The sequence below is a fragment of the Manacus candei genome, unplaced genomic scaffold (assembly GCF_025592945.1).
Source record: "Manacus candei isolate 608988 ecotype Guabito, Panama unplaced genomic scaffold, ASM2559294v1 h1tg000043l, whole genome shotgun sequence".
Lineage (NCBI taxonomy): Eukaryota > Metazoa > Chordata > Aves > Passeriformes > Pipridae > Manacus > Manacus candei.
The window spans coordinates 21,902,593-21,916,830 of record NW_026138091.1 but is presented as its reverse complement, the minus strand read 5'-3'; positions in this window follow the sequence as shown (position 1 = coordinate 21,916,830).

Sequence of the window (14,238 nt, the reverse complement as noted above, 5' to 3'; positions counted from 1 at the left end):
GGTTCAGTCTGCATGTAAAAAATGCTTAACTCATTGCCTTCAGATTCCTTGTCTTGTATGAGGGTTGGATTTCTCTAGAAGGTCCTGTCTGACACTGAAATCCCTGTTTATGCCTTAGAGGGGCAAAAGGAAAATGAGGCAATCCCTTGATTTTCTTGCCTCACAAGATGTCCAGAGCCTGAACATCTCTGGTAAGCTGGTTGACTTTACTGTTTGCACTGGCAATCTCTTACAGGGTTTCTGTTTAGCTCTTCCTTGGCAGTACTAAATTAGTGGTTGGACTCAGTGGTCTTAAAGGTCTTTTCCAACCTAAATGATTCTACGAATGTATGATTCTGTGGAATGGTCCAGGCTCAAGGTCAAAACATTGTAAACTAAAACATGATGAAGAGAGGTATAGCTCCATTCAAGTCAATGTTCAGTGGTTATAAGAGAATTACACAAAGGGGTTTTTCTTTTAGCTAGGCATGAATTGCACCACGTATATGTGGTTGTGCCACATACTTTTACTATGCACACAGCAGGTATGGGTGTACCCTAATAGAGGTGTCAGTGGGAAGGAATTATGCTAGCATGATCTATCTTCCCAGGTGAATAGTAGAGCAAACACATCACTGTAGAGATTTGAAACTCCCTCAATCTCTTCCATATTTGTTACCCAGTATCATTAGTTTTGGTCAAACCTTGAAAAATTTGAAAGTTTAGTTCAGCTGAGATACAGAGAGACTTTGCCAAATCTTATTTGAACTAAGCATAAGAATTCTGCAAAAAAAAGAGCTAGAAATATTTGCCTGTATCTCCATGTATCATTTGATTTTATTTTCAGTCCAGACCATAGCCAAGCAGGTCAGTAACTGAATAAAAAAAGGAGGGGAGGAGGGAGGGATAAGGTTAATTATTAAACTTAGTTTTCATCTCTGAATATGGCAACAGTTCAATATTTTGTCAAAGATTCAAATAATTCACTGTTTTTTTTCAGTATCCTTAGATCTTAGGTCTGTAAAAAATTATGAGGAAAAGTTTAAACTTATAGTTGCAAATTTTATTACATTACAGTTGAATTATTTGATAAATGAAGACTTGTCTTTATTGTATCTATCACCTGAGGAAAAAGTCCATTAGAAAGAGTGTGATGATTTACTTAAATAAGACTTCAGAAAGTGTCTCAAATACATTTTATTTCACCAAAAGTTCAATTTTTTTACACTTCTAAGTTAAGTTAAAGCCAGAGAAATTTAAAGGTAGCCAGAGACCTTTTCATTAACTTTGAAAGGTTTGTGTGTTATGTATTCTAGTGAATTTATATAAGATATTGAATGTTCACCGAATTCTTCTGATAGTATTATAATAATAAAGTACAGTGGAAGACAAGCAATACTGGTTTTTCTCAGGTGTAGAATATTCTTCACCAGCATACATATGTCAGAAGACCTGTGAAAATACTTAGTTGTAAAAGGACTGTTACATCAAGATTTTCATTTTGCTTGCTTCTCACAGGAGTCTACAGGAAGCTATTTCAGCAGTCTAAAACATCTATCTTTATTCTGCTTATGTCTTCTAGTCCTGGGTTTTCTTCCAGTACAAAGGCAAATAATGTCTTATCAACACTGAAAAGGCCAAATTGCCTTGTGACTGTTTGTATGGGGGGGTTCTGCCACCACTGAAACTGCTCCAGCTGTGGTGTCAGCTGGTAGACACAGCTGAGTTAAGCACTTTTGATGATTGTGGAACCTACAGCTCACCTTTTCCTAGTGTGCTGGTCCCCAGAATTGCTTCTGTTGAAAATCCAAACACTATCCACAGCCTACAAACACTATTGTAGCCCTGTGACTTAAAAAAGAGACTTTTACTCAAGAACTTGGTTCCCAATTAGTATACAGGTGTCTGATCCCTGCTGCTTTTTTTCTGGGAGCAGTGAAGTTTGCCTTGGCAGCGGGTGAGCTCTGGCAGCCTGTGAGTCTGTGTCTGCAGGGGAAGCTGTACTTACAGAAACTCCTGCCCTGGACTGTCTGTCACAGCCATGGACGATACGGATGGTCCAGGGCAGCTCTCCCCTCCTCTTGGTAGCCAGGACTAGCTGTAGTGAGCCCAAAGAAGTAGTACAGAAATATATTTCAGAGCTTGGGATAACAAAGGCAGCTACAGATGCATTAAACAAGCTTGAGAAGAGGCCAGATGTAAATGTTTTTTCAATTCTAAACAGCTCCTGTGCCAAGTATTCTAGCTTGACCACCCCATAGCTGTCTAAAGCAAATGGAACTCATTTTTCTATTCTTTCTTTCTGTTTCTTTAACCAACAGATGGCAAAGCTGTTCACAGTCTCCATTTAGACTAACATTTGCTGTATTGTAAATAATCATGAACTGAACTTTTAGTCTGACCATTCCCCAGTCCTCAAATATTTTTATGCAACATATGATAAAGGGGTTTTCAGAAAAAGTTCATATGCTTCTGTTGTTATATTGGGATTTTGTTTTGGGGATTAATTGTGTCAGGTGGATGAACAGCCTGCCAAAATCCAGGAAGCCAGAGCACAAGGCCTTGTGAGCTTTTGCTATTACCACTTTATTGCAGAGTAAATATCTGTGCTAGAAATTGCAGATTGTGATATTGCCTTCGGGGTCTAGTGTATTAACAACAATGTATTCCAGTTTTCAAGTTCTGACATAATATGCTTTGGTAATTTCCTGCTTTGAAGTGTGGTGACATAACATGACAACTATGCATATAAAATGGTAATGAGTTGATCTACATTTTCTTTTTCTGTGTGCCTTTGAAATTTGAACAGGGACAGCTCATCCTGTCCTTTCTCCAATTCTATTATTGTACAAAATGGCGAGACATTAATTGTAAAGATGGCAAAATTACAAGTGTCTTCATGATGAAAATCATTTTACAATCTTACATTTAAACAATTTTATTTGGGTGGTAAAATATCTCAAACTGCACTTTCTTTTTTTTTTAATAGCAAACGTATTTTCCAAAACCAGTGAGGTTTCACAATAGAAAATGGATTCCACAGCTTGAAAATACATCTAATTGACTTTATATATATATATATTTCCTCAGAAATATTGATATATTAAATTCTCTGTAGGTTTCCAATCTTTTATCATGAAAAAAAAGATAAAACCAAATCCAAGTTCTATCTAAACATAAATAGTCGAAGAAAGATCAAATAACTGGTGTTTGATAAGATTTGAGTGACAGTTCATGCCATCTGTCACATGGGGAGAGAGGAGGAAGAGATCCTGCACAGCCCTGAACTTTGGTGTGTGAGAAAACTGCATTTATGTTACACTGAGTGATGCTAATAGAAGGGTAATAGTTGGCTAAATCCTTTTGTTGCTCTTCCCTACCTAGACCAACCTGCATAGCATAAAGACGCAAAAAAATTTCATATGCCACTCACTGATTTTAATTTCAAATAAGAATATGGTTAGCAGTTCTTGCATTTTCTTGGTGAATTCTAGCGTGGGTTTTTAGTCATAAGCATTACATATGCATTGTAACTTAATGGTAGACAAGCTGACTAAGTCTAAAATGTGGGACATGTGTTTTTCCATAAGAAATCCAGTTTTCTGGATCTCCCATGATCCAGAACCTGTACAAGTTGCCCTCTAGTTCCCATATCCTTGAGCCCAACATACTATTGAGAGTAGGAAGACCAGTTCCTGAAGTCTTGCCCTGCTGTGAGGTCAGAAGAAAGCTGACGTTGACCTGGGATGTGGGAAGTTCTAGTTGGTCCCAGAATACAGATGTAGCTAGGTTAACATACTGCTGTGTGATAGTGCTCTGAACTCAGTAACCTGTATGACTGCTTCATAATTTGTGTCCAATGTCATGACAGTTTTTGTTAGGGTCATTTTCTGGTATTATCAAAAGTATACTGTTTTTTAGTCTTAATATCCATAGTCTTAATGATTGCTATAACAGAATGAACAAGATAAAAAAAGCCAATTCAATTAGTCATATTTTATCAAAGTCCACTTGGTTTCCACTTTTTTTCTCAATTAAAAATGCAAATCACTGCCTAATGTGATGATCACATTCCACATTAGAAAGCACTCAGATGATGAAACAGTAAAGTGTAAAGAGGAGATACAAGGACTCCCTGAAACAACATCTCAGCCTTGGCCATATTGATCACCATAACTGGTCTACTCTGGCCTCCAATCACGAGGTCTGGAGACACAACATCTATAACGCTGCTGCTTCCTTTGAGAACGCACGCAGGATCACTCTTGAGGAGAAAAGATAACGCAGAAAAACCGTGTCTTGTTGATATCACCTAAGGAGTCTTTCTGCTGTGCCTTTTGCAACCGGACTTGTCTATCTCACATTGGTCTTTTTAGCCACCAGTGCACTTGCAGGGTTGCTCTTAACCAGATTTAAATATTAAAAATATATTTTAAAAGTTTATATTCAGGTTATGAAGTACAATAGGGGTCAGTATATCAATTTAGCAGTATGAAGTCAGTTATTTTTGTCATTGCTGTTAACATAATCACAAAATCTCTGTGAACATGTTTGTATACAAGTTTGACACAAGTCATACTTGCAGTTAACATTGTACAAAGTTCTGTAACATATATAAAGTTTTGTAATGCATATACAAAGTTTTGTTATGTATATAAAATGAAAAAATGGTATCTATGTACAAATAAAGAATAAAAATATGGAGTGAAAATTGTAAGGTAATGAAATATAGCTTTCTATATAATTATTTATTTTCCTTCTCTTAAATGCTAGATTTTTTTTTAATAGACAATTCTCAAAAGGACCCTGGAATAAGAAGATGAAATAAATAAATATTCTATTTATCTACTAAGGCACTAATATCTGATTTTTATTTTTTCTTTTACTTTATATCTGAGAAGAATGAAGAATAGTGATTGTAAAGAAAATTTTGTGAACAAAATGACTAAGATTTATTTCTTTAAACTGCATTTAACTCTGTAGAAGCAATGCACAATGTAATTTACTATTATTTTCATTCTGAAGTACTTACGCAAGATGTTTCACTAAAAGACAAAATACAGAAAAATTTATAAATATAAATAACATTTTGTATAAGACTCTTTATCATAATAGAAGTAAAATAAAGCCAAACTGTGGATATACAGTTCCTTCTGCAGGTCCTTTTTCTGAGTTTGAGAGATGAATTGTGAACCTTCTGAAATCTCATGAAAACTTTTCACCTGTACTTGTTGATCTAGTGAAGTATAATATTCGTTGGTCTACTTATGAACTTTGCTCTACATATATCCTAGCTGCAGTGAAATATTACTTACACATTGATTTAATAAAGACATAAAAAATGATTTTGTAAACATTGAGACCAATCACTCTTTCTTATAAGGATACTTGTGGAACTGGTTGGAGTATTCTATGCGAATTTCCCTTCTGATGCTATGGGGAGGTTTTCCACTTGGTGAAAATTTCTCCTCTGAGTCCAGTGAGAAAGAGATGTACTGCATAGTTTCTTCCCAAACCACAGAGATCTTTATGTAACTATAGATGACAAAGAAGAAAGACATCCTCATTCTATCACAATTCATATTTATCAAAGCTGGCATCACTAAAACTTCATAGTCACAGACAAATATGATCCTTAATCTACACCAAAAAAGTCTTGTATTACCTTGTATTCTTTCTATATTTTAAGAATAAATAGTGCAAGACACTTTATTGGGAACTGATTGAGGGAAGAGGAAGAATGCATTTTGACCCAGTCAGCTCTCACTTCTGATACTCAACATCTTCACTTAGCAGATGGATACCCAGAGCAAGTTTCTAGCTTTCTTGGAAGCTCACAGATTCTGGTAATGTTTCTGACAAATGTGTAGTTTAGCAATTTTTTTTCTACTTTTATTTTTTTTTGTCACCTAAATGGACACATGAGGGTTGACTAAAACCAGAATGTGAATTTGAGGAAATTTTTTCAGGAAGTAAAAAAAAAAAAAAAAAAGAGGGGAAAGGTAATTCAATGTACTTGATTTCAGTAATTTAAAACAATCATTTGCTTTCAAATGTGCTTAAAATGTTCTTAAAACCAAAGCTTCCTCAACTATCCATTTAAATCACTGAAACTTAATTAAAAAAAACTCCAAATATTTTCTTATTCCACATTTTTCAGAACTTTTAGTTTTCATGGACCAAAATCTCGTTTCAAAGGACTGTATTCAGAAACTCAGAGACAAAATATTCAATCCCAGAATTAGTAATTCTGAATATGCTAGGAAAATACCCTTTGTTGCAAGAGATGATTCTTTTGGACTGAATTTGGCTATGTTGACTGTCTTTGAAGAATGAAACGTTGCTACCTTCATGGACCTGTTCTATTAACTGCCAGTCTATCTCTTTTCACAATTATAAGACATTTAAAAGTAAACCGAAGAAAGTAGACTACAAATAATATTGCCTCGAGCTTTTCAGCTGATTTTTTCCACATCTCTGTCTATATATGCAGACCTTGTGGTTCATCTATGAAAAGGGGAATAGTTTCGTTTTTCAAATGCTATCAACACAGATGTTCTCGTGCTATTCCCAGTCAATGTTTCAGGAACATGTGGCAAGAAAGTAGGAGCAAAAATAAACATCGAAATAAATGGAGGATGATCATTTATCATCAGAGCACGTTTTACAACTACAAACCAACACTAAAATACTTTGAAGAACTAGAGCAACAAACAAACTTGAAATTGTTCCTTTTTGGTAAGAGAAATACACAAGTGAAAGTTGATTTAACAGTTTGCCTAAAGATACCAAGAGAAATTCACAGTAGACCATCACTGTGTCTACTTCCTTTTGCATTTGAATTTTGTCTGAAGTTCTCTTTCTGGCCATGAAGGCTGGTGGCAATGTAAAGAAGCTGAACTTGTTAATCATTGTGCTCTCTTGCAAAGAAGGTGGCCAGTTGCATATTGGCCTGCATTACTGGGAGTGTAGCCAGCAGGTCCAGGAAAGTAGTTATTCTGCACTGTGTGACACCAGTGAGATCTCTTCCAGAATACTAAGCTGTGTTTGGGAACCCCAAGTACAAGACATGAAGATGGACATACTGGAGTGAGTATAGTGAAAGACCACCAAGATGACTAGGGACAGATGACACACAGGTTGAGAAATGTGGGTTTGTAAGGAAGAACTGGTAGCACAAGAAACAATCAACACAAACTGGAATGTGGCAAATGTTGGTTAGTTATAACCTTTTTCACCATATAGCATTTTCCACCATGGGGATGATCAAACATGGGAGAATGCTGCTCCTTGGAGATGTTTAAAATTTGATTGAACAAGGCTCTGAGCAATGCACTCCAACTAGACCTGCTTGTAGCAAGAGGCAGGGCAAAGTGACCTTCATAGGACTCCTAGGTTGAAATTATCTTATGGCTATGTAACATTGTAGCAGACACAGAGAGAGGTTAAAAGCATTTACCCTCTCATTACTTCTAACATAATTTCTCTATCCTAAATGCCTATTGAAGGCCCAGCCTTGAGTTATAACTTTGAAGATATCACCTTGATGGCTGATACAAGAACATTGAACTATACTCATTTCTATGTAGTTGTGTGAATTTACAAGACTGTCTTAATATTTACATTTTCATCTACTTTTTTTCAATTTTCCCAGAGTAATATTATCAAAAATTACTTACTGTGTTTAAATTTGTGCCTTTTAATACATAGGAAAAACAGAAATACATTTGTAAAAACAGAAATTTCCTTTTTTTTTCTTTTTCACTCAGTTATCAACATATTATGAGAAGAGTTTGTAAGGTATATTCAAAGACAATACCAATAATAAGTGAGATTCAAACATAAATGACTATAAAATACTGACTTGGTGAAACCTTTACTGGTATCCTAATGTGATGGAAGAGATGACAGCATTCACCTCATGTAACTTTAGCCATTTTAAACTAGCTGTTTTAAATTAATCTCTGCCCTTCTGAGTTTAGTTACTGAGCTCAGCAGGTGTATCATCTATAACTACCATTGCTTCCAATCAGTTTAACAATGCTCATGACTTCTATCCTATGGAAGGCCCAACAGGCCAGTTTCCCCGTTTATGGCTGCAGGCTTTCACAGCAGCCCAGTGCTATTCTCTAGACTAGACACTTCAAAGGTAACTTTTGGTAAACTTAAACTAGCTTAAGATTTGAAGAAACCTTAATTGTCTGCATGGCCTATTAGAAAGGATTCAGGCAGTTTGAAACCATCTTTTATTTCCTTACAATCACTGCAAGTATATATATAAGTAAATAAATGAACGGCTTTATATGTTTCTCTCTAACATGTCATTGCTGAAGGTGGTCATTAGGAACAGGCAAAAGAGAACAAGTTTCAATAGATTTTCCAGTCTGAAGAGGTTGCTGGTGATGAGAAAGGTGATAAGAGGGATTGCTTAACTGAAGACAAAGGAGATGAAAGACTACATCCAGAGAGGCATCATGAGGTTCTACAAATGTATATTTCAGAATAGTACTTTGAGTTACTTCTCATCCAATGAGCACATCAGTACACGTTAGTACATGCACCTCATAGCATCTTGCTTTCCCTGATAAGATGCCAAAGTCACCTGCATTTTTATTCCCACCACATTAGGTATGAATGCAGAGAAGCACAAGGGCTATGACTGTAAACATGATGGTGTATAATCAGTACTAGAAAGTGTTGCTCTACCTTTGTAAGGAACATAATTGAGGGTCAATAGCAATGTTTTTGTAAGTACTGACACATGTCAAAGTGCATTAGTTTTAATTCAGTTACTCATTGTTTTGCTATCCAATAAAAGAATGTTATGAATTTGTGATACATTTACTATAAAATAAATTATAATGAAGTAAGTTGGCACATACAGCACAGATCTAATAATAATTATTTACAGCTGAGAAAGGTAATACAAATCTTGAACAGAATATTGGTCAGTGAAAGTATATTATAAAGCTGGTATATGGTGAAATAGTAGTCACTGAAAGGTCCACAATATTAGAAAAAAAAAAAAAGGAAGGAGAGTCCAAGGGTTGCAGGAATCTTAACGAGATGATATTCTGTACAGAACTAGGAGTCAGCAGCATAGTCAAAGAAGAAACTGTTCCTCAGTCTATTTAAAACTGAGACTGAAGAAGCAACTATAATTGCCTTTGAAAGTTGCAGGCAATAATTATTTACATTTGAGACAGGAATTATATATGGCACCAGTGAGTTGCGTGTTTCTTTTGTTATACATATTCAAGAATTAAATATTCATATTGGATCTTGCCACAATAATTATCAAGGGATTTTGTGTCTACCTTTTAAGTAGGAAATGTAGATTCGCAGTTGCTTAGCATGACAAAATAACCTTAAGATTATTGATCTCTTGAAATACAAGTAAAATAAACTTTAGGGAGGGAAAAACAAACAAACCAACCAAACTAAAACTGAAACCAAAACAATGTGATCAACATTTCATCATCATAATTATATAAAAAAGATAAAAGTTAAAGAGAAAGGTATACAGTATGTATAATGTAACAGGTTGGAAATCATAGAAGAATTAGATTCATTGAGTTGAGAGATTTCTTTCAGTTCTACATCCCTAAACTAACTAAACTAAACAAAAAAATATCAAATGGAAAACTGTATATAAACTGACTAAATGGGGAAAGGAGTTTTCAAGAACAACAAAAAAATTGCACTAGTAGGTATTTCATTCAGATGTGCACCATGGTATAGACCTGTTTGCTCAAATGTTGGACCAGGATAACAGGACAGGTATAGGTAACGGGTTTATGAATGCCTATAGCATACACAGATTTTCCTTGTTTTTTCTTTAGTTCATTCATCTTTTTTGTAGTACTGAAGATCAATAGGATGGACATTGGTATTCTGCAAATATTGAAGAACCATGCACTCCAACTCTCAAAGGAAATAAAAAAGAATGGTATTAATTATGCGGTTCCATATTTCTGACAATAAAAGCACAGCAGAAATCCTGCAGACTGGCAAAACAAACTATAACTACTGCAAAAGTACTTCAAAACTTCAGAGGTAGAAAAAAGGAAACTGTGAGAAACTGTAGGAAACTTTGAGGAAACTGCAAGGCCTGAGAACTAGTCTGGGAACACACTGTGTACTTAAAAATAGGTGTTTAACACTCAGGAACTGACCTATGACACACTGTGTGCCTTGGTACCTCTTCAATCAAGCACAGGGAACAGGGAAGGACAGGGAACAGCAAAGCACATGTATCCTAAAAACCCTACAATGTTGGCAGCTGTGCACTGACAGAAGTCCTATTTGTAAGATTTTCGCAGGCATGTCTTGTGCTCTGTATATGTTGAAAGCAGTTTTGTACTGATATAATCATATATTAGTATAATTGTGTCCTTATCAAGTGTGTACCCAGTCATTATGTTTATAGTCCTTCTGTCAAAGGAGTCCAACAGAAGTGGAGTAGCTTTGTACTTGACACTGAATACTCAACAGAGCATTTCTGAAGGTAATAAATAATTGTACAGGTATTTTACATGCTACATGTGCGGCTAGCATTGTGGTACAGAGCAGAGATTTCATATGTTTGAAAGCACAATTTACTTTTTTTTTCTTTTTTTCATTAATTTTTTAAAGGAAAATGTTACCAAATATACGTAGTATCTGATATATGACAAGTAATCTCGTTTCTGTAGAAATACATAAATTAGAATTCAAAGCACATAATAATGTCCCAATATATCTATTTCAGTGCAGTACAAAAGGCCTAAACTGGTGTGTTACTAATGACTAACACCAGCTAATAGCTATTTTTCTACTTCAAGGTGGTTGAAGGACAAGCAATTCTGTTGTTGTAATAGCAAAAGTAAGTCATTAACTCATGGAAGTCTCAGCTAACTTGGAGAATAAAAAAAGAACTAAAGAAGCAGCTCATTTTGCAAGGCAAAAGTGGACATACTTGGTTTTAATGAGTTTTGTTAATTACAGAGATAGGCAATTTTACTATAGAAATATAATCCTTAATGTTTATAGAAAATTCCCAAATCTCTGACAGTCCTGAAAAGCCCTGTATTTTCACTGAACAGATGTGAAAGGAACAGTCTATGGTAGAAGTCTGAACAAACATTCTTGAAGTGCAAGAAACAAAAACAAGCTGCTTATTATTTGACTGCTGTAAAATACTGCAGAGTTTTGTTTTACCATGGTGTAATAATGTGTACTATGGAAAAAAAAAAAACACCTTAGGCTACATAACTGTAGTTTTTGTCTAATTCTGTCAATACTTATAGCTAACCTGTTCTTGATATAATCCTCTGTTCTAGAGTCATTGTCAGAGTTCTCTGGGCAAAACACTGCTTTCTCCCTGGTTGCCTTTCACAAGAGGTCAAAAGGCTGCTACCCTCCAGGAAAACGTTGGAGTGATCTTACTAAAGCTATAAACTGAGACTCAAAGATCTCATTAAAAATAAAATAAAATAAAATTTAACATGGGAAGGAATAGTCACATAAATATTTGATTACATTCTTTGCTTGTAATATATTAATAACCCCAGAAGTATCAAAGCCCCATTTTGACTAAATGCTATGCAAACTTACAGAAACTGCCTGTGACAGTTGTTACAGTAATTACAGCAGAAAGCCCAGCATTGTAGAAGGAAACAGTGGGAGTGGAGTCTTTAAAATAGATAATGGTACATGTGTTAAGGGCTGACAGGACATATATCTTTGCAAACTCAGCAAAAACTAGTTCAAAAGGTACCACTGATAGATATACAAGAAGAGGAATATTCTGTTTGTCAAACATCAGCCATTCCCCCTGGCATGTCCTGTTCCCCTGATCCTCTCTGTGAGCAGTACACTGTCTATATGGCCTGCAGTCCTGATGTCTGTTGTCAGCATCTCTCCAGACCTGACTCACTGCACTGCTACAATTTTTAGATTTCTTTCATGTGCTTAACTTATGATGAGAACAAATAACCTCCTATAAAACCGCATCTCCAGATTTCTTCAAAGCTCAGTGTTACAGTGATTCTTTTATACTGTGTTCATGGCACATTTTACAAAGTTATCCCTATTGTAATTATTTTTTCTGTGTGCTTTACAAAGACATATCCTTGTTTAATTTGGCATTTGTTTTTGAAACAGGTCAATTAAACCAGTAGAAATACTTTTTTTTTTTCAGAGTACATAAAGCTTATTTTAGTTTAGTTTAGGTAAATTAAGAGGAAATGTGAGCTAAATGAAGCAAAACAAAAGAAGAAAGAAATGAAAGCAAAGCCTAGTCTATATGCTAAAATTCTACCAGCATAGCTAAGTAAATTATTCACATTAAAAATCACTGCACTAAGAAACATCACTATCATAATTGAATATTGGTAGCATAGATATACCAACAAAAATGTCCTCATAATATGGTTTATTTCATTCAGGTACAACCTCTTATAAACTGTGAAACTTATGTAAATGCAAAGTAATTTCCAAAGTGGAAACTGGAGTTAATAGAAATTGATATAAATGGAAAACTCTAAAGTTTCCTTATACAGGTTTTCAGTATGGATAGGCTATTAGATTCTTTCTACTCTAATTAAGTGTCTAAAGATCGATTCAAACAAATCTGAGACCCCAAATGGATCTTTGGAAATTTCATTGGGCTTTTGATTGCAATGACCTTCAGTCCCACATCTCTCGAAGAGGTGTCTGGTCTCCCATTCACCAACAGTTTCTTGAGCTGACCCTTATAATCAGGACTTAGTGAGCAAAGGAAACTTTTTTCCTACACAGTGCCTGATTAAATGATGATACTCATTGGTGCAGAACGCTGTATAAACCAGAGGTATAAACAGTTTTGATAAGTGGCTATTATGGTGGATGGGTTCGTATTAAATATGTGGCTTTGTTACAATAACCAACACAGGGAACCTGAGAAACACAGGCATCTAGAAATCATGAGGCTGTCCCAGAAGCAATCCCTCCAGGCATGCTCAGTTCCTTATGTATCAGTAGCGCATACTAAGAAGAGTTGGTCAAGGCAAATATTATCACTCTTATGCTGAAGGAGGTGTTTGCAAGTCTAGTTCCTTTGGTCTGCAGTAGCATAGGAAGTGCTCACATAAGAGCTCCACCAGCAGATCAGAGGTGAACAGGCAACTGTTGACAAATCAGCGGGTGGTGAAAGGGGCAGGCATTTACAGGGCACATCTCCCTCTCCCTTTACTACCCTGCAAAAGTTTGCATTTAAACAAAGCTAGAACACTGCAGTTCCGCAGAAGATGAATTCGACTTGAGTGCTTCAAGTCGATTTCCACATCATGATTTCCAAATAAGTATTTCTTCTACTCCAAATAGTTTCTGTCCTTTATCCTGTCCTAGGAGACTTGCTTTGCCATTGTAATTCCTGACAGGAGGTGTCCACCTGCATCCAGCTCAGCTCTGGTTTTAAAGACTCAGGCCAATATATCTGTTAATGTGTACACATAAAGGTAAATGCATAAAGGCCAGTGTATATATTATACTACTGCTCTATAATATTACATATTCTATATATTATAGTTTGTTGAACATTGTATTTATCTCCAAGTTTTCTTCTGCTAAATATGAAAAAGAACCCTCATATATTAACATGATCTGTCAAAAACTGGTGTTAGGTATTCTGAGGAAAGACAGCCTCTGCAATAGTTTTTAATAAGATGAAATATGAGAGATTTTATAAGTTAGGTGTTCCATATGTTGATGGTTGGGTAATGATTGTTTTTAAAGTATTAAGGAAAATTGCTGTCCCTTAAGCTTCAATAAAAGTTCCTCCCTATGGCTTAATTGTGTGCAACCTGATTTATTTTGGGGTTTTCTTTTTCTTCTATGATAATTAAAAAGTAGACATATGTTAGAAGGTTAAAAGGAGAAGAACTAGTGTCAGGTTTCTGAACTGGCAGCAAAAACAATATAAAGAAGTAGATTCTTACACCTAGTCAGGGGAAGTGTTCTCTGACATTTTGAATTCTGGTTTGGGGCCTTCAGTAGGGTTTGTTAAATGAACAGTTCCATCAGATAAAAAATAAATATGGGCATGTAAATGTAGTGCAGCAAAAGTTCTCAAATTTATCATGTTTAATTTTCATACCAACAAATGAAAGTTGTAAAACTCCACTTGTGGTTTCCTGGAATAATTAGTAGTAGTAGAAGATAACAACTTTAAAAGTTTGTGATATTTGATACTGGTAAAAATATCAAAGAAACAGCTGTAATTTACATGTGTAAAAGTGA